Source organism: Toxotes jaculatrix, chromosome 7 (genome assembly GCF_017976425.1).
Source record: "Toxotes jaculatrix isolate fToxJac2 chromosome 7, fToxJac2.pri, whole genome shotgun sequence".
NCBI classification, from domain to species: domain Eukaryota; kingdom Metazoa; phylum Chordata; class Actinopteri; family Toxotidae; genus Toxotes; species Toxotes jaculatrix.
In genome coordinates this window covers 13,009,951-13,032,128 of record NC_054400.1, presented here as the reverse complement: position 1 = coordinate 13,032,128, position 22,178 = coordinate 13,009,951, and positions in this window count along the sequence as shown.

The following is a 22,178-nucleotide window of genomic DNA, read 5'->3' as shown; positions in this document are numbered from 1 at the left end:
CTGCTTATGACAGTAGGTGCCAATGAGCAATGGGCAGTTAAGCTGTAATTTGAATATGTGTAGGAGGGGGTGAGGGCATCTGTTTTGCATGCAGTGTACAACGAATTATCACCAGTAATTCAATGTCTGTGGCAGTTGGAATGCGAATTTCTGTGAATCACTCAAAAGGGAAAGAATTTACCAATCAAACATGCCTCGTCTGTGGTGAGCAGATCCAGGCCAGGGTCTCTCTCCCTTTATTTCTGGTTCCACAAACAGGCAGACTAGCTGGCTGGTGCTCAAATAAATACATTTCCTATAAGTAATTATATACTGTAATCTCCTCTGCCTAAGACAGATTGATTCCATGCTTATAGGCATCTCATAAGCATGTCAAAGACATCACTCTCAAAATCACATTATAGACCAAAGATCCATATAAAAGATCAATAGAAAAGGATCTTGTTAAAATGAGAAACTTTTCACATTATTATGAGAGACTGAGTAAATATTTTTGTTATAGTGGGAGCTATGCACTCCTGTAAGTGTTTAGAACATGTCATGGTTTTCTGATACCAATGACTATCATTTAATTTGTTGTTCAGTACCCTTTTCATAGTGTTTTCAAAATTTCAAAGGCCAGCTCCTTGTCTTCAATAGACTTCAATAGAACAAATACGAGAAAAACGATTAGTACAATTAAACAACTAATTTAAATGTGTTTACCAAACTCACACAGTCACTCTGTGGGGACTCACATGTCTTCAGGGGACAGAAAACAGGTCTGTACAAAGTTAGGGATGGGGTTAGACATGTAGGTATTGCATAAATCAATATATCGTCCTTGCAAGGAGCAAAAACTATATTTTAGTCAAGCTTGCACTTTCTTGCACTCAGTAACTACAAATACACAACGATTACTTGATTTTTTTTTCTTCCAACAAGACAAACTCATTATTACTCAAATTTTAAAGTAAAAACAGATTGCATGAAAAAAAAAGAGAATTCCATAAGGACAAACAAGAACAGATATGAAAAAGAACAGACAGATAAAGGAGAATCATAGAAAGACATTGACAGACAGATGAAGAGACAGCTGATATACAGATAAACAAGCTGGTAGGCAGAGAGACACCATCAAGTTCTTCACAGTAAAAATCCTTCATGGTTAATGTCTAGGTACTATCTTTGAGAATCCAGGCGTCGCATCAACACACACACAATATGAGGCTGAGGAATAATAAGCTCATGTTCCAAGTTTATTTTGCTTTTACTTTTTCCTGATTTACCAACTTGAATTACCGTTTTTTTGGGTCTGAAATACTGTAAATGCTATATCTCACGCTCATTTTGTCTTCCTCTTTGTTTTCCCTTCCGTCACTCTCTAACCTCTTACCTCTTACCTCTCTTTCCCCTTTCTCTCTTCCTGTCTTTGCTTTGATGTCTGAGCGCTCAGGGCCATCACTGCTGAATTAGTATTCCCTTCATGATTATTGTCTGATGAGGGTTTGGGGGTGGTGGTGGTTGTGCAATTGGTAAACTGTGCAAACTTGGAAATGGAAAGTTTGCGTTGTCCCTGTGGCTCTCTTCACACTCAAACTAAAAGCTGACAAACTCAGAGTCTTTTCCTTCTAAACTGCATGTACAGTTAATACTTTATCATAAACGAAGAGTTGTTTTTCCAAAAAAAAAAAAAGATTTCCAGTCACATTGGAATCCCAGAATATTTTGACATACGTGTGACTTCATTTTCATAGTAAAATTGGAATAAATTTCACTGTGGTACAATATGATGCTTTGGCAAAGCAACATAAAAACAAATCTGTGTGTTCCATTTTACAATAATCAGGAACTATCACACAGAGGATCTGCAGAATAAACTATTCCAGTAAAAACAGTAACTATCCAATCAGCAGTTGGATCTGACGGTGGTGAGCACTGTGCTTTTAGTACTTTAACAAAGCAATTTGTGGTCCACAGTAGCAGCAAATGTTAGGTTGCTACAACGCCTTTTTTAAGTGAAGATAATAGTGAAGGTATTAGATACACAGTGTGCTGAGTGGGTGACTTGTGATGTGCAGCATGTGTCGACCAGATAAGATGGCATAGCCTGTCAGAATGTCTCAGTTTGTTGGTGTATATTTTTATCTGTTTCCACTGCATGTCCAGTTTACCCTTCTGTCTTTCTGTCTGTCTGTCTTCTTCTAGTCAATCGTTTTAGTTTTGGAAAACTCATTTAAACTTTTGAATTACAGAGTTGAAATTATTCTCCAACAGAATGCGCCCACTTCTATTGATTTATGTGTCTTGCCACCCTAGGGGGATCTGTGTCCTTGTACAGTTCAATGATTAACATTTCAGTCAGTCAGGACTGTCAATATCTAACCCTTGTGACACAGTGTCAGAACTTTTGACATTTGGTTTTAATGTCAAAAAATTAAATTAATTAATTATTTCATGCAAACATTCCTTACTTGTCCTCTGTTACTCTTTTGCACTTGATTTCACTTCTTTTACCTCCACCAAGCCTTAATTCTTCCAGTTAGGATTAAGTAGCTAAGGGTGTTCTCAATATTAAGGGATTAGAACATAATGTTCTTATTATTATGTTGTTGAGGAAGTAATAAACGCTCACACATAGCACACAGTAGGAAACAGGTTTGCATCAATCGTGAATTAATGACTTTAGAAATCTAAGAGAAAAGTTTGTGCTTCCCGCCTCACCCCATATTTTACATGTGATTTTATTTGGAAACATATTTTTCATGAGTTGAGCATCAGTGAGTTCCAAGAAATTATGCTGAAACGGCTACCTTTGCCTCTTCTGTCTCCCTCCTTTAATTTCTTTCACCCTTCTTACTTCTTACCTTTGCTTCTTCTCTATTCACATCCTCCTCCGCTACTTCATGCCCCTCTTGTCTAATTTTCCTCTTCCTCATCTTCATTTGTCTCCTCAGCCTCCACCCACACTTTCTGAACCAAAAGGATTACAGAGGGATGTCCAATCCCAGCTGAGTAGCGAGAGAGAGTTAGGCCATCTCCTCCTTTACCCTCCACCGTATCTGCATCACATCTCTCAGGCTTGGCTGACCTTCACACGGTTCAGAAGACGCCAGAAGTAAGAAGACCTGACACTTCCTCATGCACACACAAACACAAGCACACACGTATCTTAAAATACACTAAAGTATGCATTCACTAATAACTCAGCGGTGGACATCTGCTCTCGTACACACACACACACACACACACAGTGCCTTTAAATTATGACAAATGAATTGTAGACAGATTGAGAGGAAAGCTTAGTATGTGTCCGTCTCTTGCATTTTAAGCAGGTGTGCTTCTTGTGGTAGTGGCATGTGACCGATATGAATGCAGAGTCTCATCCAGTTTAGACGGGGAGAGTCTAACCCTCGGAATTTTGTTTGGCTACAGTTTACTGATGTTCCCTAAATGCCTCACCTGCAGGTGGCTGAGCACGGAGAAGCCTCTAGTCCCTGCTCAGTTACTGCAGCGCACACAGCTCAGACAGGTGTGTGGCCAAAAATTAGTTAGTGTAGGGACACCCAAGTACAGCCTCTGTGTGGGAAACGCTGACATGCCAGACTTATGTTTGTCAGCCAGTGAAGCTGGGACACGGTGTACATATTTTTTCACAGTGTTTACAAAAGCCAAGTAAAGACATTTCTCTCCTTCCACATAATTTTGTTCCACAGTGCAAATTCCAAACCTTTAGTACTGACTGACTTGAGATCACTGTTTTGATTTTCTGGCCCACAGCTGTAGTGTTTTAGTTCGCTCTCACTGTTCTCTTTGTTTCCAGCTACAAGAGGCAGATTTTATGGTGAAAAGTTAGAAACTATGGTGGAGTATTTACCACTGAAAAAACCCCAAATATATCCCCCATGCTTTTATGGGGACCAGAGTGAACGTTGGATTAGTTGGGTGTCATGACACATTATTCAAAATAAATGCTAATGTTGCCGTGTTGTCTGATGGATGTAAAAATAAGTGATGTTGTGTTATTAGCTTGGGGGGAAAAAACCATAATGCAGCTTTGAAATCTGTACATCCTGTTCATGGACATCCTAAACTCATTCATTTTCACTGGCGTTCTCTTGATTCATGTCATGCTTTCACACTGTAATGCACTGAGCCTTTCATGCCCTTTTTGATATTGGTGTATTATGTATCTCTTTTGCTGTTTTCTTCATTGTTTTCCTCGCTTTGTATTATTAACGTCTGGCACTTTGTTAGGTGTTGTTTTGAAAGGTGCTGATAACTTGAAGTTGTTTTTTTTCCCACACGTGAAAGAGTCGATAAAGACCAGCCTTCACCTCCTCAACAAGGCTATTTTTCACTGAATATAGGGATTTGGTTTCAGAGAGGTTTTAAGAATTTTATCAACATCTGATTGCTTCTTTAACAGCCCAGTTCACACTGATTTTGATGCAGCTTCATCTTCAGGCTAATACAAGTTTCATGAATCATTAATGAGTCAAGGAGAACAGACTGCTTCAGTATTTTTGGCTTCTAATTAGGGTTCTTTATTGGCCTCAGTGTGAAAGTATGTTAAAATATTGACAACGGTAACAGAAGACCTACATTTGCACATATAGTACAGTATATGTCCAAGATGAAGCAGCTCAGTTGCATCGAAATTACATTGTCACTGTTGCCTAGATACAGAGACTGGTGGGTTCAGTTAAGATATTGAGATTCAAAATCCTTTTAAGTCCTCCCTGTAAAATTCAGCTTGGGAAAACTTACCATGTGACTGCAGATAAAAGTGCATTCCGTATAGTATGTATCATATGCAGAAATAGATTATCATATCCACAAGTGCCCTGCAGCAATTCAAATGGCAGGCGCACAAGCGTTTTTTCATTAATCTCCAGCAGTAAAGCAAAAAGTTGAAAAAAAAAAGAAAAGAAAAAAAAAGTGGTATCAAAACCTGCAGAAATGTTTAAGACTGACAGCCATTAAACAAAGACAAGCTGCAATCAGATCTTCAATTTTGAACATATGCTGTGGAAGCGGAGCCAGTGTTTTCTTTCTGAAAGTATTTTCAGGCAGTTCTCACTTCAGGGAAGTGAAATCTGAATAACCCGAGGTCTTATTTGGCAAAACACCAGTATTCAAATGTGTGTTTTTGAGTGTGCAATGAAGAAGCACATACCAAGGCAGTGGGTTTGTGGGTTTGTGTATGAATATCATATGATCCCACACCTTCTGCACCTCAAAGGACAAAAGTTGAAAACACCCTTCTGTTGTTCTTGCAAGAATCCCGAAACTGCTCCTGGAGGTTTAGAAATGATCAAGGCAGTTATTACATTTGCAAAAACTTTTTTTTTTTTTTTTACTGCTGACAGAAGATATAGAAGCACAGCTGAGGAAGAATAACAAACAGGCAGAGAGGAGGAAGGTCTAAATCATTTGCAGAGACGTGACCTTGGTACTGTATTTTGTGTGTGTATGCTTGGGTCTGATGTTGCTCTGTGCAATGAGTATTTGTTGGGGTGGAGCACTGTTGGCCTCTGGGAACATTTTATACTTTACAGAAATAAATGCTTTTCTGTTGTGAACTGTGATTAGTGGGACCAGCCTTGACTTGAACTGAAAATAGTTGACACACACTTTCACACAAGTGAAGACTAATGGATTGAGGCTGGTTTGGCTCATCAGGTGCAGTGTTGTTTGGTTTTCATTTCAGTATTTACCTCTTAGGTGAAAGCAGTTGAAAGTGCTGATAATTGCCTTCAGCCTGTGGGATACTGGTAAGACACTCAGAGAAAAGAAAGTGGCTATTAATTTCTGACCTGTACAGATCAACAGAAGCAGAGGCAGACTGGCTTTTAGAAATTTTCATTTCTCAGCATTTTCTTTTTTTTTTTTTTTTTTGCACTTATGTCAAAGAATGGCAAGGACACACACATATGTTTTGTATCTGCCATTTTATCAGAATTTCCTTGAATTTTATTCTCTCAACAGTTAAGAGTTGTTTTTGTGGTCCAATTTTAGAACACACTTGGTTTCTGAATAACTGAATAAATAACACCTCAATCAACACCTCCCTAAAGCAGTTTCTACAAAAACTGAACACTGGGCCACATGCAGGAAGCAGTAGGCTACACGCACAAATTTCCTCTTATTTTTGCCTAAAAAAGTTTTAGGTATAACGGAATTTGAAGGTGTTCATAGAGTAGATCTCTAACATGGACATGCACATCAGGAGCTTGAGTCCCTGATGTGCCTGGCAGTGGATCACTGTCTGTGCCGGGAGCTTTAGAAACTGATGCACCTGGCGCGGCATCACTGTCAAGTGGAGTGTCTGATTGGACACCTGTCAGTGCCACCTCTCCAATTATTTTTTGAATTGTTTTTAGGTCTACTTGCAAGACGGCCACCTCCTCCCGTCCTTTTCCAGTTGTCATCATGGAGCTCTTGGCTTGGGCAATGCCTGGTGTTTTTTTTTTTTTGCTTCTGTTTTTCCTGTCAGACCATTTTCTGTTTAATTTCAGCTACTGTGCGTCCCTATGCTGACATGGCATTTACAGCATCGCAAATGTTTTGCTGTTTTCTTGTAATGCCAGTACTGAATGAATTTATTTTGCTTACATTTATTTAACAGTATGTTGATTAGGATATGGATGGTTAAGAGCATTTGGTGCATCTGGAGTTGACTGCTCTTATTTCTTCCCTTAACAGAGAAGGAAACGAAGGAAAATATGAGAGAAATTTGAGAGACTGTTGCTGCACAAGACCATATTTTGGCAGACATATTTTGCTGGGCACTGCTGTCCATCAGACTGCTGACCTCAACTTACCTGTCTTTAGCTTCAGCTAGAAGAGACTCGAGACTGAAAATGTAAAAACTCTTTTTTACTAAGAGAGGTGACATTCAGATGGTCAGGGACATGCATAAATGCTTTTTTTCTGTACTCACTCACTCATTTCCTGGATCATGATGGACAGCATTACACTATATTTGGTCAAAGTGTTGGCAGTGGTGTGTTGATTAGATCTAGGAGCATTATGCAAAGCCCTTCACTCACTGTTTGAAAAGTTGAGCACTGTTACTGTTACTGCTTAGGCCAGTCAGCATAGACCAAACCCCTTCCAGTTGAAGCTATATAAATACTGTAAAGTGACAAGGTCAGAGTCATTTGCCTGTGCTCTCAGAGCTACATTACCAGTGCTGTGACAGCGGCGGTTTGACAAAGGCTCCATGATTTATGGGGTTGTTTTTAGTGCTGGTGAAGGACAGCAGCTAAATGCAGGCCTCTTAAGACTAGTTCTAGCCCATTCTGTATTTTTTTCTGTTCATCAACAGGCATTGTCCCTACGAGCAGGCTAACTTATTTGTGCAGGTGCCCATAAGGTTGCTGGCACACTTCCATCTGAGAGAGGCACCATCTCAGGATGGCAAATTCCAGCACCATAGTGACTGGCAGAAAGGTGGAGACTTACCAATCATGCATGAAGTACGTCTTGTGACATGGCACAACTCAGTGTGCTTGTCTGAACATCAAATTCCATCTGCATAATTTAAATATAGCATATAAAAATGTTGCATTAAACCCATTTTACCCATGCCGAGCAACTCGCAGCACTCGCACAAAAAGCACAGACACAACTATTAAATTACAGACAGCCGAGAGATTATTCTGAGGCATTATCCAAAAAGAAAAGTTTAGCAGCTACTTTCAAGAATAACAGTCTGTGCACAAGTCAAATCCTCAGGGAAGCATCAGATATTCCACCAACAAGGAGCATAAAAAACCAAAGGCAGACTTTGAATTTACCCTGGGGGGCAGCAAGGAGGCCAGTGCCAGATGACCTGTGAGGTCTGTTTGGCTCATAGCTTCTGAGCACACCAAACATACATATATTATGGAGTGAATCCATTCAGTGCTTCGTACACAAGCATCAAATGAATCCTAAAGTCAGTTCTGTTGTGTGGTGGAAGCCAGGGAAAGGATTTGCTTGTAGCAGCAATCAGCATGGGCAGAGGGGTGGGGGGTTAAACTTTTAATAAATAACAACTAAGGATGTTTTTTCTCCCAAACTTTGATTTTGATTGTTGCCTATTTGATCACAAATATTGAACAATGTATATAGAGAACTACTCAAGATGTGAAACAGAGTTTTTAGGGTGTCTTTGAGGCTGCTACATATTTCTTATATCCCTTGTGCTGATTAGTGAGCAGAAGCACTGAATCACATGCTGCATTAAACCTCCACTGTTCATGTATGTTTCCCTGTTACCATAACTACTAGGTTTTTTGGGTTTTATTTTATTTATTTATTGAACCACCTTCACCAATCACTTTGCACTAGTTCATATCTGGAAAATGGGCCAACAATGACTTCATTTCCTTTATAGTTTTGTCCAGCATTTATATCACATATGCTGTCAGGATCCTGCCAAATACACAACTATAGCAAGCTATTGTTCATGATTAAAAGAGGCGACACCCATTAGTTTGCATTGTTTAGTCAAATGACTGAACATAAATATGTGTCCGACCACTGGCCTTTTCCTAATTTTTCAATGTGACATTTTCAGTATCTGGGTGTGATTGTGTGACTTGGACCACTTGCAGTTGTTTGTGAAGTCTACGAGGACATATGTACTCATATGTGTACATATGTCCTTGTATCCGTGTGTAATGGGGTGGCACATTAGTGGCATCTGTAATGGGGCTGAAACAAAAAACCTCAGCTGGCCTCTTTTGTTTTAGCGGCACATATGGTCATGTTTAATTCTACTGCCTTGTATTAGGGAGTGAAAGCGCTTATTAAATTGTGTGAAAGAGTCAGTAGGACTATTGTATGTGAATTAGTCCTGTTAAGCCAGTTTCATGGTCTTTTCATCAATACTTTTCACTTGGGGTGTCTGCAGCAGCGTGGGTGGATGTGAGAGGTTTTGCTTGAGTGCGTGTTTATGTAGACTTTTTCTAGTGTGTGTGGGTGTGTGTTTGGGGGGCCTTAGTGTATGTGCGCGATAGTGTAATGATTTGTGTCTGTAATTTGGGGGGTTTCCTGGGTCTGGTTAATGTCCTTAGTGTTAATCAAAAACAGATAAAAGTAGTGATATATTGACAAACCTACGCTGACACACATCTGTACTCTTTCTCTCTATCTATACCCCCCCCCCACACACACACACACACACACTGATTAGGGAAGTATAAACAGGAAAGTTATCAGTCTCAGGGGTGGTACTGGTTTCAGCGGAAGGAGGGACTGATATAGGGAGCTATATGGTTTCCACGCACACGCAGTCTGACTACATTCCTCTAAACTAATATGAAACTGCCTCAGTGCATTTTATAAGGAATACAGCCTCCTGATTTGTTTTATTAAGAAATTCCTTTAACAGGCTACATGGTGTGTGAACCTAAACGTGAAGCAAAAATAAAATAAGAAGAAGAAAGGCCTGGTTCCTCAGATATGGAGAAAGTAAAACACAGCTTGTCAGAAGAGATGCTGCACTACCTCATGTGGCCTCGGAACAACAAAAAGCAAGAAATATCAAAGCTGAAACTTGGCTATATTGTTATTTAAAAAAAAAACTTCCTCCATGTAGAGAGTCACTCAGAATGAAGGCATATATAATGGGATCAGTATTTTAAACAAAATACTTTAAAGTGACTAACCTTTTTTCTCCTCCCCTCTCCTTTGCTTTTCCAGTTATAGCGAAATTCTTTTTTCTCCAGAGGAGGTCGGGAGGGAAATATTTTATTTTCGTGTTGTTTATTTTTCCCTTCCTGGTTTGCATATCTTTAGCCCCCAGCCAAGTGCTGTTAATTAGGTAAACAGGTAATTCCCAGCATGAGCCTGGTGCTCCGTGTGCCTGTATGCGTACAGCATGTGTTTGTGTGCAAGTATGAGCACATGTGTGTGGATGCATGCAAAGGCCCTACAATAAGCAATAATGTAAGTGCTTATGGAGAAATACAGTTGAAATGCACACAGTGACAGGGAAACCAAGAGGTAAGTTATGCATGAGGTCATGCATTATTGAACAGTAGCATTTGAAAGGTGGAGAAATGCTATTCAAAAGGACCCAAAAAGATTTCTTTCAGTGCAAGTTACTGTACTTTTATCTGAAACAGAGAATAAAAAAGAAGACTAAGATGGAAATGGAGAAATAGATATAAAAAAATGGGAGATACAGAGAAAGAAAGGGAGAGAACTGTGATATTCCCTCTCCGTGTGTCTGGCTCACTGGTGTGTGACATGTCCGTCTCAGTGGGGACTTCCTGCCTCTCCCTCCCTATCTGTTTTATTTCTACCCATCACGCTATCCACTGCTTCTCCATCCCCTGCTATTGCTCTGTTCCTCCTTCCTCCACTGCCTTGTAGTTGTTCAACCTTGTCATATCTTTTTTTGGTTTCCCTTCATAATTACTTCTCCAACACCCCCCTCCATTCACACACACAGACCCTATTCACGTACCCTGTGTGCATCTGTTTTAATGCATCCATTTATTCACCGTGTTTATCCATTATTGTGGTCCAGATTGACTTAAAGAGGAGGTGTGTTTATCACAACAGGTGGTGGTCTATCACCACTTATTGGGACACAGTTGCAATATTCCCACCCACCAGTCCGAATGAATTTAAGTGAAGCTTTCAAATGGTACAAAAGAGGTGCGTTTATGTAAACTGAATTCAAGCAGTTCTGCAGAACATGCAGATACAGTGAATTATTGTTATTTGGCTGAATAATCTTTTATTGATGGAAAAACTTATGCAAGCAAGAGAGAGATTTATTTTAGTGAAATTGGAGTTCTGATTACGTCGCTCAGATTTGATTGATGAAAGAACTCTTGACTGCCTTTAAACTGCCTTTTAATGGAGACATATTCATATGGGTTTTAGTGGCAAATATAAGTATTTTGGCCTGAAAATAGCAAACCTAACAAAGCTACAGTGTGAATTCGAAAAAAAAAGTACTTTCTCCTTATACAGCACTTTTCACATGACAAAAACAGAAACCCAAAGTGCCACCACACTGTCACTTTTTAAGGCTGACATGACACTCCTCTTTAATTTGCTTTGAAAACAGTGAATTCTGGCTCCCTACAACTCCAGGCCTCAGCTGCATTTCTAGACAATCTGGAAGACACTCCACGGGTTTCCTTATAGACATTAAAAAAAGCAGCCATAGTTTAACCATCAACTGTCACCTAGTAAACCAGATAGATTCCAGGAAACTAACTCTCATGGTGGCATATAACCGATACACACACAAACATGGTAACACACTTGTATAAACAGTAATCAGTTATAGCCAAATGAAACGATGGGTGAGACAGAGATTGGAAAAAAGAAGATGGATTAGCTATAGAGCCAAACCCTAACAACAACACGAAAACCACGAGACTCAGATGTTGCGTATATGCTACTGTTAAGAAGTTGTTTAGCTCACATGAAACCACATTTAACAGAAACACTAGTGTGTTACATATCATGTCCAAATACCACATAACTGAACCTGAAAATACGTTGATACGTGTTACGATCCTGTAAACTTGCACATGAAAAAGAGGCAACATCATAAGTCAAATCAAAGTTGAGGCAAATGAAGAAATAAAAAAAAAAACTTTCTTCGGTTTTCCCACGATAGCAATCACAAAAACCCAGAGTTTATTATCAGACGCCATTGACCTAAATGCTCAGTGTTGCAACGCTATCACTCAGTGCCGTCAATCACCACTAACTGCCCGACCTGACAGTTACATCATAAATCTTGGGGGCAAGTCTTCTGAAGAGTCACTCATTATCTGCCCATACAAACAGCTCCCCTCTCTGTGGTGAAGGGAGGCTGATTGTGGATATGAGAAATGAGTTTCTCAAGGTTAAACACACATTGTGAGATCAGTGTTTACACTCCCATCAAAGAGTGGGAGGTAGAGAAGTTAGTGACCACAAAGTATTGAATGAGAAAGAAGTGTTTTAACTCCTATTTTTCATGCATGTCGAGGGTTAACATGGTTGTCTTGGCTTGAGCGGAGCACTTTAAAAGCCCTTGAAAACTTGGGTTCAAATCAAGTGTTTTGCCATAACATTAAATATTCAAAAGAAAATAACCAGCAAAGTTAAAGATAGCAGAAAATTTATTTTTAATTAGTTCTTATTCAGAGTTTTAACTCAGTGAATCTGCTGAATCAGGAATGTGTGTGTCTGTGTGTGTGTGGACAGTGCAAGACAAGCAAACGAGCCAGCAACATTGTTAGATTGTAAAAAAGAAAATTGTGAAAACCTTATTGGTGCATAGACGTATGTGAAGACGCCTTTTCCAACTGATTCCCATCCTCTTCATACCAGTGACAGAAAGAGCAACAACAGCACAAACAGGAATTTGTCACGTGTAAAGTAAATACTTTCGTGTTCATGTAGGATTCCATTGCTCTTAGTGAAAAGCTGATTGTGAAAATATATTTTCAAGCCCTTTAACAGAGACTGTTATTATTTGTTTATATTATTATACAGAACCATTGTAATAGTGTTGCAGTCAAATGCTTTAGGGCTTTATAGTTATGTATCTTGGAGTTGTAGGAACATTCAATTAAAAAAAACAATTACCGGAGAAGGATACGGATGCTTTTGAAACAGACAGCAGCTGAGTGCAGTGGTGCTGTGGTGTACAGTATGGACGGATGTGATGGGCAAGATTCTCAAAATGGTTAGCAGGCATCTGCTGTTGCCTTGTTAGTTTCCTTCATGTGCCAGACAAGTGGGCACTCTCCTTGAGTTGCACTGAACTGCCAGTTCATCAAAAATCACAAATTAACAATATTTGACACTTGTACATGATACAACAGTGGACTTGTTTGCTGTAAGTTGAAACTCTCAAGCATCAACTTAGTTCAGGCTGTGAACAAACCCTGGATCCTTCAAAAGGACTAGTGGCCCCAAAATTTAACCACAGCCTTCACCTTTACAGATAAGGCAGGTCATATTTATTGATTTATTTTTTTATTGTCAACAAATCTCTCACAAAATCTAACACAAAACCCAAACGAACAATATGTTAGTCCGACTTCCCTACCCTGTCAGTGACTCACAGTTCCAAATCCATTTTTTCCTATTGACTGTAGATTTTAGAAAATGTTACAGGAGTAAATAATGCTTTTGTTGGGGGCTGTTTTCAGCCAAAGATCTGGTGCTCCAGTGAGTTTTTACAGCGGTAGGACAGTATGTGTGGGAACGACTGAAGATAAACTACAGAGCCCATTTTCATGGTAATGAAGGAATATGAAATCCAATGTACCAATATGGTTCATTCATGCGTTTTGGGACACAGACAAATAAGCTACAATTTAAGTTTTGTTACAGACGATACTTGTAAATGATCAGATCATTGGTTTTGACCTTTCTGTGCGATTGTTTTTTTGTCAATAAGAATTGTATATGACATTTCTTACTTCAATATATTCTTTAGTTTGAAGCACGGTTGGTGAAACCTGTTAGAGGAGGCAACACTGATCCCTCAGCTCATTCAGAGCTGTGTTTCTATGACAAACCACTGCCTATTTCAATCTACTTCACACAACCCTTGACTGCTCTGGAAATTTACTTTTCTTACCATTTGTGTATGAACATATTTGCATTTTATGACGTTTAGGATAGAAGTACAGAAATAAATGGATAAAATGGGCTGTGCCATTCACAGAAATTTTCATTTTCTTTATCAACTGCAGAAAATGAAACCACCAGGATTTCTGTGATGTGTTTTGTTAGAAGTGGAATGGTTCAGCAAGTCATGCCGATTACTGTGTCTCCCTACGAGCCACTGAACATATATAGAGTTACTGAACTGGCTAACATTAGATAATGGTAGGTTATATACACACAGTATCTATGTAGCTTCCTGCTCATCTTCACTCTACAGTGAATGTAAAATCCCTCAGAGACACTATCTGCATCAAGTGGAGACAGCCAACATATGGAATTGACTGACATTAGAGTGGTTGTAGCTTTGATCGGTAAAATAGCAAATAGTCACTTATGGCCCATCTCACAAGAAATGTCTTTTTTTCCCCCTCCACACACTTGTAAATATTTGTAGGAAAAGAAATAACAGGCCTCTTTAGATGATTGAGGGATTTTTGCCTTTCAAATACAAACAGTAACTTAGTTTAACTGCATTCAGGAAATAACAAAGTCACATAGTCTGCCCCAAAAGAACAATATGCACTTTCCCATAGTAATCAAATCCTGTCTCCTAAAACAACTGCTCCATTCTCCAGGAGTCAAGAAAGTCACAAAATGTCATTACCATCATGCTGAATTGAGTGTAATATTTTATATACCTATATTTACCCTTTGACAACAATAAGATGTTAAAATAATGGAAAAAGAGCAATGAGAGGAAAAGGAAGGAAACATATTCAATAGTTTTTCATGTATAATAGTAATCCAATTTGCCTGCCACTCTGACTGATTGCAATCAGCAAGGGTCCTTCGCCTCTGTATTGGGTCTGAGGCAAATGCTGCTGAAATCTAATTGAACAGCATTGTGTTGTGTCTCCATGAGGCGGTCCACTTTACTGTTTATTGCCGAGCTGACTGACTGTGCGCATGTGTACGTGTCATCTCTCCCTTTCCCTCCATCCCTCTCGTCCTCTATTCTGTGTCTCCGTCTTGCCCCGCTGCCAGACGGTTTTCTTTGTAAAACTACAAAGTCGCCAGTAAACGCTGTCCAAACCCTTTTCAGACCACTCTAATCAACAACAAAAAAAAAAAAAAAACCCTGGCAAACATTTGTAAAATGGAAACAAAAAGTTAACTTGTTTTGACTTGAAAAGTTCTGGGCTGCAATTATAAAGTAGAGTGAGTCGATACTTTACTGAGAAAGATAAACAAAGAAAAAAAAATGTAAAAGATCACTTTGCTTTATCACGTTTTCAGTTGATAAAGAAAAGTTAAAGAAAAGTTGTGGCTTTTTTGTAGAATGCCAAAGTCCTTGCTGTTTAACACTGCATGTCCAGTTGTACATAAATTAGCTACAGCCTCCTGTTCGATAACACATAATTGAGGTTTATGCACATTTTTCTCAAAACATCATGTCTTTAAAATGTTTGATACCAAGAGTTGCTTGTAAAAAAAAAACAAAAAAGATGTTTTACATCTATATCTATGTGGAGTGGCAAATTGCTGTCACAGTTACAACAAAGTCATTCAATATACCCATCACAGCTAAAATGTCAACGATATCCTGAGGGTTTTTTTTACTCTCTCTAGGGAAATTAACACAGACTCCTATAAATCCAGACATTGTAATTAGACAAAGATACTACTGACTCCCATAAATCCAGAGGTTATAAGTCTATTTCCTGTCAGGAGAGGGGCACACTTCCTGTCAGAGTGACAGGGGAGGTCAGAAGTCAAGGAGGGAGGTCAGCAGTCTGTTTCGCATCAACACCCATCAGCTTTGTCTCTTTCTCTGGATTGGCGCTATAATCTGTTTCTCCTGCATTCTTCCTTTCGATTTTGCATCAATTCCTTGAGCCGTCTATTTGATTTTCAGCATTTTTCTTCCCCCGTCTCTGCTGCTCGCTCTTACTCTTTCGCGTTCTCACTCCATCTATTGTTGTTCCTCTCACGATAACATGCTCTCCCCTCGGTCCCCCAAGGCAAAGACTCACCAGAACAGACCTTACTATATCAGCCATTCAGCCTCCCAAATCAAATTACCATGGACAAAACAGAGTAATAAAAACTAATGGGTTGTTATACAAGGTACACACTCAAAAGCAAAACAAGTCTGTCAGCACTCTGATGCACAACATGTTGTTTGTTACTTACTTACTTCTTGCTCTGATTGACTGACTTTTTGGGCCAGAATACACAGGGAATGATGGGAAGTAAAAATTACATGCAATTATTGTTTTTAGTCATATACAACAACTCTACTGTTACTGTACCACACTTTAAAAATACCACATTCAGATGGTAATATGAAACGACTTTAGTTTCAATATTACCCATTATGGATAAGGATGAACAGAACTTATGTACTGGAACGTAATCGTAGAATCTAGACTTTCCTTGATGGACGTCTATGTGAAATGAATATTGGATAGCCACAGTACAGTAGCAATGCATCTCAAGACATAACACAGTGGTTGTGGAAACTATGGAGTTTATGACTTGAGAGTCTTACGTTTACTTGGAACTTAATTGTTGGCTTGCAAAAAAAAAATAATAATAATAATCATATTTCGTATAAAAAAGTTTTTTTTTAAAGTTATGAAATGATAGCATGTAGAATGTTTTTCATATTTCCCTTTAAGGGTTGCACAAACAGTCATTCTCATGATGTATTCAGACTTAAAAGAGAAGGCAGGCATGGCCTTATTGGTGCATATCATTGTGTAAAACCAAAAATTAAATGCTACACAGTGACGTGTCTGAGATCAAAATGATTACAGATGAAATTTCTCTGATAAAATGTCTTTTTATCTGAGAAATATAAAATAAGACAAACCACTCTTTCATAGGAATGGGGGCCTCTTCGGAGAACAGTGGTACTTTCTGAATGCAACTAAATTTGTTGATCTTGTTCTTGTTCTTGTTCTTGTGTGTGTGTGTGTGTGTGTGTGTGTGTGTGTGTGTGTGTGTGTGTGTGTGTTTGTTTTTGTGTTTGTGTTTCTTTCATCCTCCCACTCTTGAGTCATCATTGTTTGTTGGTTTGTTTATTTTTTCTCACTTTGTTCTGGCAAACCGTGGTGTGCCGACACATGCAGCCGTTCTGTTGTGCCACTCAAAAACATGACTTTGCCCCACAGGGTGATCATTATGACGTCATCCTCACTTCAGTGGCTAGTCAATCGCAATATGAAAACAATAAGATGTGAATGACTAAGACATAAAGAGCGCAGTTAATCTTTTCATATATACTTTAAGTGATTTGAGAAGGGTCTTACTTGTTTCAGTACTATCTCTGGCTACTAAGGTGTAGTTCTCTATCATATCTCTGCCCAGTTATGCATTCATTATAAGGGGGAACTTCTGCAATCTGGCTTTTACAGACAAACCATTTATAAAAAAAGACCTACATTAAGCATGCCTATTTCCAAATTCCAGTTTGGTAAGAGCAGGTTCTTACATGCTGCTTGCACCTTACAAATTCCTGGCCTGCTCTTCACTCTATTTTCTGTCTGTCTGCACCTTCACCAGGTGCACAGAAGAGCTCCTTTCCCCTAGCTGCTTCAGGGAGGATTTACTTAAGTATCCGGATCTTGAATGTACCCTACAGAGAACCAGTGTTGTGTGTTTATTTCTCCTCCTCATGAGAATGCGGTTCCTGAGTCTGGTGGTGAGTTCCCAGATACTGCCCACATAAGAGACGCAGCTGTTGCACAAGGAGCGGTTCTCACAGTTAAGGTTTGAGAGCCAGAGATACTTCCGTCCATCTGACTTTACAATCAAGGTCAATGGGACAACATGAATTTATGCAGGTTCCTTCTAAATGGTGCTAACGCAGATGTTTCAAATTGGAAATGCATCAGTTTGAGTGAATGATTTCTTCTTTCTTTTAACAGAAACAACCGCACTTTCAGGTCAGAACAGTGCACACATATATAAACACACAGCTAAACGTTTGTGTTGTTGGTGCATGAAGTACATCCTCCAAAACACTCCTGTTTCATTTTGAGATTCTTTTCAGCAAATACTAAAGCGAAACTCCTAATTGTGGGAGATGTGTGAGCTGTCATTTCAGCACACCGGCAGAAATAACCTGCTGAGTGTAGACTAGGTGTGTGTGTGTGAGAGCAGAGAGAGCTGGGGACATCTGACTGACACTGTGAGTTTTAGACTGTTGAGACGCTGTGCATGCGCACACACACACACACACACACACCTCAGACACACACATACACACACAGTCCGACAGGCTGAGTCACTGGTCTGTTCCTGTGGAGTGCTGATAACAACATTTGCTTTGGGGCCTCTGGAGCAGGGAGCAAGTGTGTGTGTGTGTGTGTGTGTGTGCGTGTGTACTTGTGTCTGTGTGTGTACTTTTGTGTTGTCCTTAATGTGTGCAAAAGCAGCAGAGATTGAGCAAAGGATAGAGTGAAAGAGTCAAAACAAAAGACAAATAATAGACATACTTTTAAAAGTGTGTGTGTGTCTGTGTGAGGGGGAATTGTACACATTCATTAGCCTGAGTGTGCTTTGTGTGTGTGTGTGCGCTTCTCAACATAAAACAGGAGAAGCAGAAATCTCTAAAGTAGCTTCTGTCACGCAGGAGCAGAGACATGTGTGGAGAGGGAGACAGAGAGAGTGACTGAGAGAGATGGAGGCAGAAAAAGAGGCGGAGCAGGAAGAAAAAACAGAGTGATGCAGAGAGATGGAGACGATTGGAGGGAGAAAGCTGGTGAGTTGAGGTGAAAGAATAAATTATAAAGGTATAGCAAATGATGGAAGGAGAGAATGTAACACAGAAAACAGAGAAAAAGAGATGTTTCTTTAAAGTGTTTGCGTGTCCTATCCCACCTCACACTACCCACCACTTTAACAGTCCCTCCACAAATTAAATATCTTTGCTTGCAAGTTACTTAAGAATAAATGGCAGCAAGAAACCCCCATAAGCCCCATAATATGAAACAGAAAGCCTCAGAGGGTTCAAAGACTCTGAGAGCTGTGAAACTGACACGTCTTCTACCCCTCAACCCTCCACATTGGATATTGTTGTCCCATATCCATTGAACCTATGCCACATTATTTAACCATTCATTTTCTATACCTACATATCCTGTTCATGGTTGCAATAGGCAGTAACTTATCCCAGCATGCACTGGAGGAGCAGCAGGGTGCACCTTGGACAGGTTATCAATGACCATCATACCTTTGTCTAGATCAACACATGCAGCCCCTGGCCAGTGCGTGCACTTTTATGAAAAGATCCCCACTTGCAAATACACTGATTGCAGATCCAGCTGAAAAATAGCCTTAAACACACCTGCGATATGGAAATTGCCATATTTATATGCAAAATGTGTGTGCTCACAGAGATGGTTAGTGACAACACAAAGTTGTCTGTTTAACTTTACTGCGACAGAGCCGCTAAATATGTCTGAGCAGGATTATGTCATCATTTCCGAAAAGCTCAGTATTTGGATATGTAATATGCCAGCTTAGTACGGACACAAGGCCAAAACTAATAGAAACTGATACATTTACAGATTCAGCTAAGTCTGGAAAACCTAAAAAGATTTGGGAGTACTCTGAAAAAAAAAAAAAATATCAGGGCTTGAACCTCCAGGAATACTAACAATATTACACATATCCTGTAAAGACCCCAGAGTAATGTGAAACACTGATGAGTAATCAAGCTCTGGTTCTGCTCGCTCCAGTTATGATCTCATTGTAAGTGCAATTCAGTTCAATAAACATGACAGTTTTAAAAATCATTACGTTGCCTGGAGTACATGTAAATGCACGGAGTATCTAGAGAAGCAGACAGAGAAGAGGATTTTGGGGGAGACAGGTTGAGGTGAAAAGAGTGAAAACTGGAGAAAGTGAGACACTGACACAGCGCAGAGGAGCGAGAGGAGAGGAGATGAGTGGAGTCCCCCTGGGAAAAGTCTCATCTATCACTTCAGACAACCCAACATGATCCCCTCCAAAGCACCCAGGTACAAACCCACGGTCTCTCCTCTATCTCTCTCCCTCCTCACCCAGAGAAGGTGAGCACAATAATTTATCCCAAATCCCACAAGAATTGTGGGAGGAGTATCTCTCATGCCACAAAGCACTCATCTCTATTGCTGGTTCATGCTTCCTGTGTGGGAGCTGCTGACGTAGGTGATCATTCTTAAGATGGCCATATTCCTGAAAACTACTTTACTTCTGAGCACTTTATGAAACTAAAGTTCCCCCATAAAACCAGGAGTTAACCCCACAAGAACAGACCAGTCGTTCTAGATTCTCTACACTGTGTTATTGTGTGTGTTTGAGAGAAAGCTAAGTGAGTGAATGAATGGATAACATGCCTGTAATGCAGTGTATAGGATGTGACTGTGTATTAGAGTCAAACTAGATCAGGAGGCAGAACGAGTAGCAACATGCCAACACCAATGCAGGCCCTTTAATTTTTTAAACATGGCTGGCATGTGGCTGGCAGGGGTCACAAGATAAGCAGATGGTCATTGGAGCGATCTGGAGGCTTAACACCAGCAGACAGTAGAGCGGTTGTGGCAGCACTGATGTTCAGCTGCATCATCTTATTCCATGTAAGATTTTTTTAAATGTGTATGCATATGTGCTTAAAGTTGTTTGGAAGGAAGGAGGAAGAAGGAAGATTTTGTTTACAGATTAACTAGAAATATGCAAACATAACGACTATCGTCACCTCTATCTTTACAGGATTAGTCTTGTTTTACTTTAGTCCAACTTGATGTGTGTCTATTCATGCTGTTCATTTCAATCTGTTCCCATTTCAGGTTATTTTCCCAGGAAAGATGTGCCGTCACATTACCCCAAAAACTTGTCAGTTGCATCACAGCTTTAGTACTCCGAGGCAGTACAGCTCAGGGGGTTATTGCCAATGTGTTGCATTAATTACAAAGCAAGTTCTTGGTGTCCATGCAAATTCTGCTGTGTACTTTGTACTGTTTCTCGTTTGCAGCTTTTGTTAGTAAGTATGTCAGCTTGCCATTTTGCCTTGGAACCCCCCCCCCCCCCCAAAAAAAACAGCCTTTATGATGAACATACATGTGATTTTGGTGAAAATACTAAGTAAAGGTTGAAAAATTGATTGAAGTGATTGAAGATGATTTTCAACCAGTCACTTTGCTTCAAATGATGATTTTTACTTGTGGTACTTTATTTTCTGGGCCTCTTGTTGTGTAATTCATCCTGAATTAACCACCATTATTCCCAGTTTTGGCAGAGAACCCCACCTTTCCACCACCTCCCTGACATTAGACTTAATTAACTTCACCATCATCAGTCTCCCTTTAGTTTTTTCTTTCCCTTTTCTGCAGTCCACTAAATTTCGCCTTCCTACACCTCATTCTCCTTCACTCCTTTCTTTTCCTTTTCGCTCCCCCTCTCTGAGGACACGTTTTTAAAGTATTTGGTTTATAATAAATATATTCATCAGAGCAGAATAGAAGCTACAGCTGTGACTTAAATCGCTGCCTGATTTACGAGCTGCAAACTTCACAGGCACCTTCATGGCTACAAGATCTCATTATGTACCTCTGTATCTCTTTCAACCCTTTCATACACTTTTTACTGAAAGATTTTATGGAAGGTGTGCGGATAACTAATTAACTAGATTTGCTAGTTTTTACAGGCACAGGGTCGTTACAGTATGTACACTTAATTCAAAAGTGTCTGTGTGAGTTACAGAGTAGATTGTGTGTAATTTACTGGATACAGTCATATCTTAGGGACGCTAAAAACATTGGAATGAAATATGAAACATTCATATCTGGACGTGATAACAAAGACACAGTGGCTTTTAATGCAGGTTACATATATTGAATCCGCTTTTTCTTGTACAAATTTGTTCATGTTTGTTAGATAAACAAGGCCTGTTGTTTTTCCCACGGTTGTGAATAATGCATTACAAACGTATTTTTATCATAAAATGATACATGGTAAACATCAAAGGGAGGCATCAGAGTCTCCCAAGATGCCACTTTTCAAATGTAAAATGCTGTTTTTCATGTAAAACGTAATGAATAGGCATAACGAATACATCAAGCTTATTTCTCTTTAGAGATAAGAGCATCTATATGATAGTAGAAATTAACAGTATAAAGCTCTTCCTCCACATGATACAGTGCAACAAGCTTATGGTAAAAGCTTGTGTCATAGATATTTCAGCTTAGCTTCCGTCTGTACATGTGACTGAACACAGCCTTCATCATAAATACTTAGAATATAATAATTTATTATTCCCTTTTTGCTTGGCCTCTTTCACAGAGAGACCAAATCAGAGCGTCAGTCAGAGAGCAGCGCTCCATAAACTGGTAGAGATTCAGGACATTTCAGCCCAGTGTGTGCAAGGTTCTCTGGCTGAAGGTCAGCCTCTCTGTTTACTGCTGTCCTACAGCTTTGATACATAAACACATCAGTGAACATGTTCTGCTTTAGAATATAGGAATGATTGGTTCAGGTATACTCCAAGTGAAAGCACATAAGTAACCCAGTTTCCTAAGAAACAG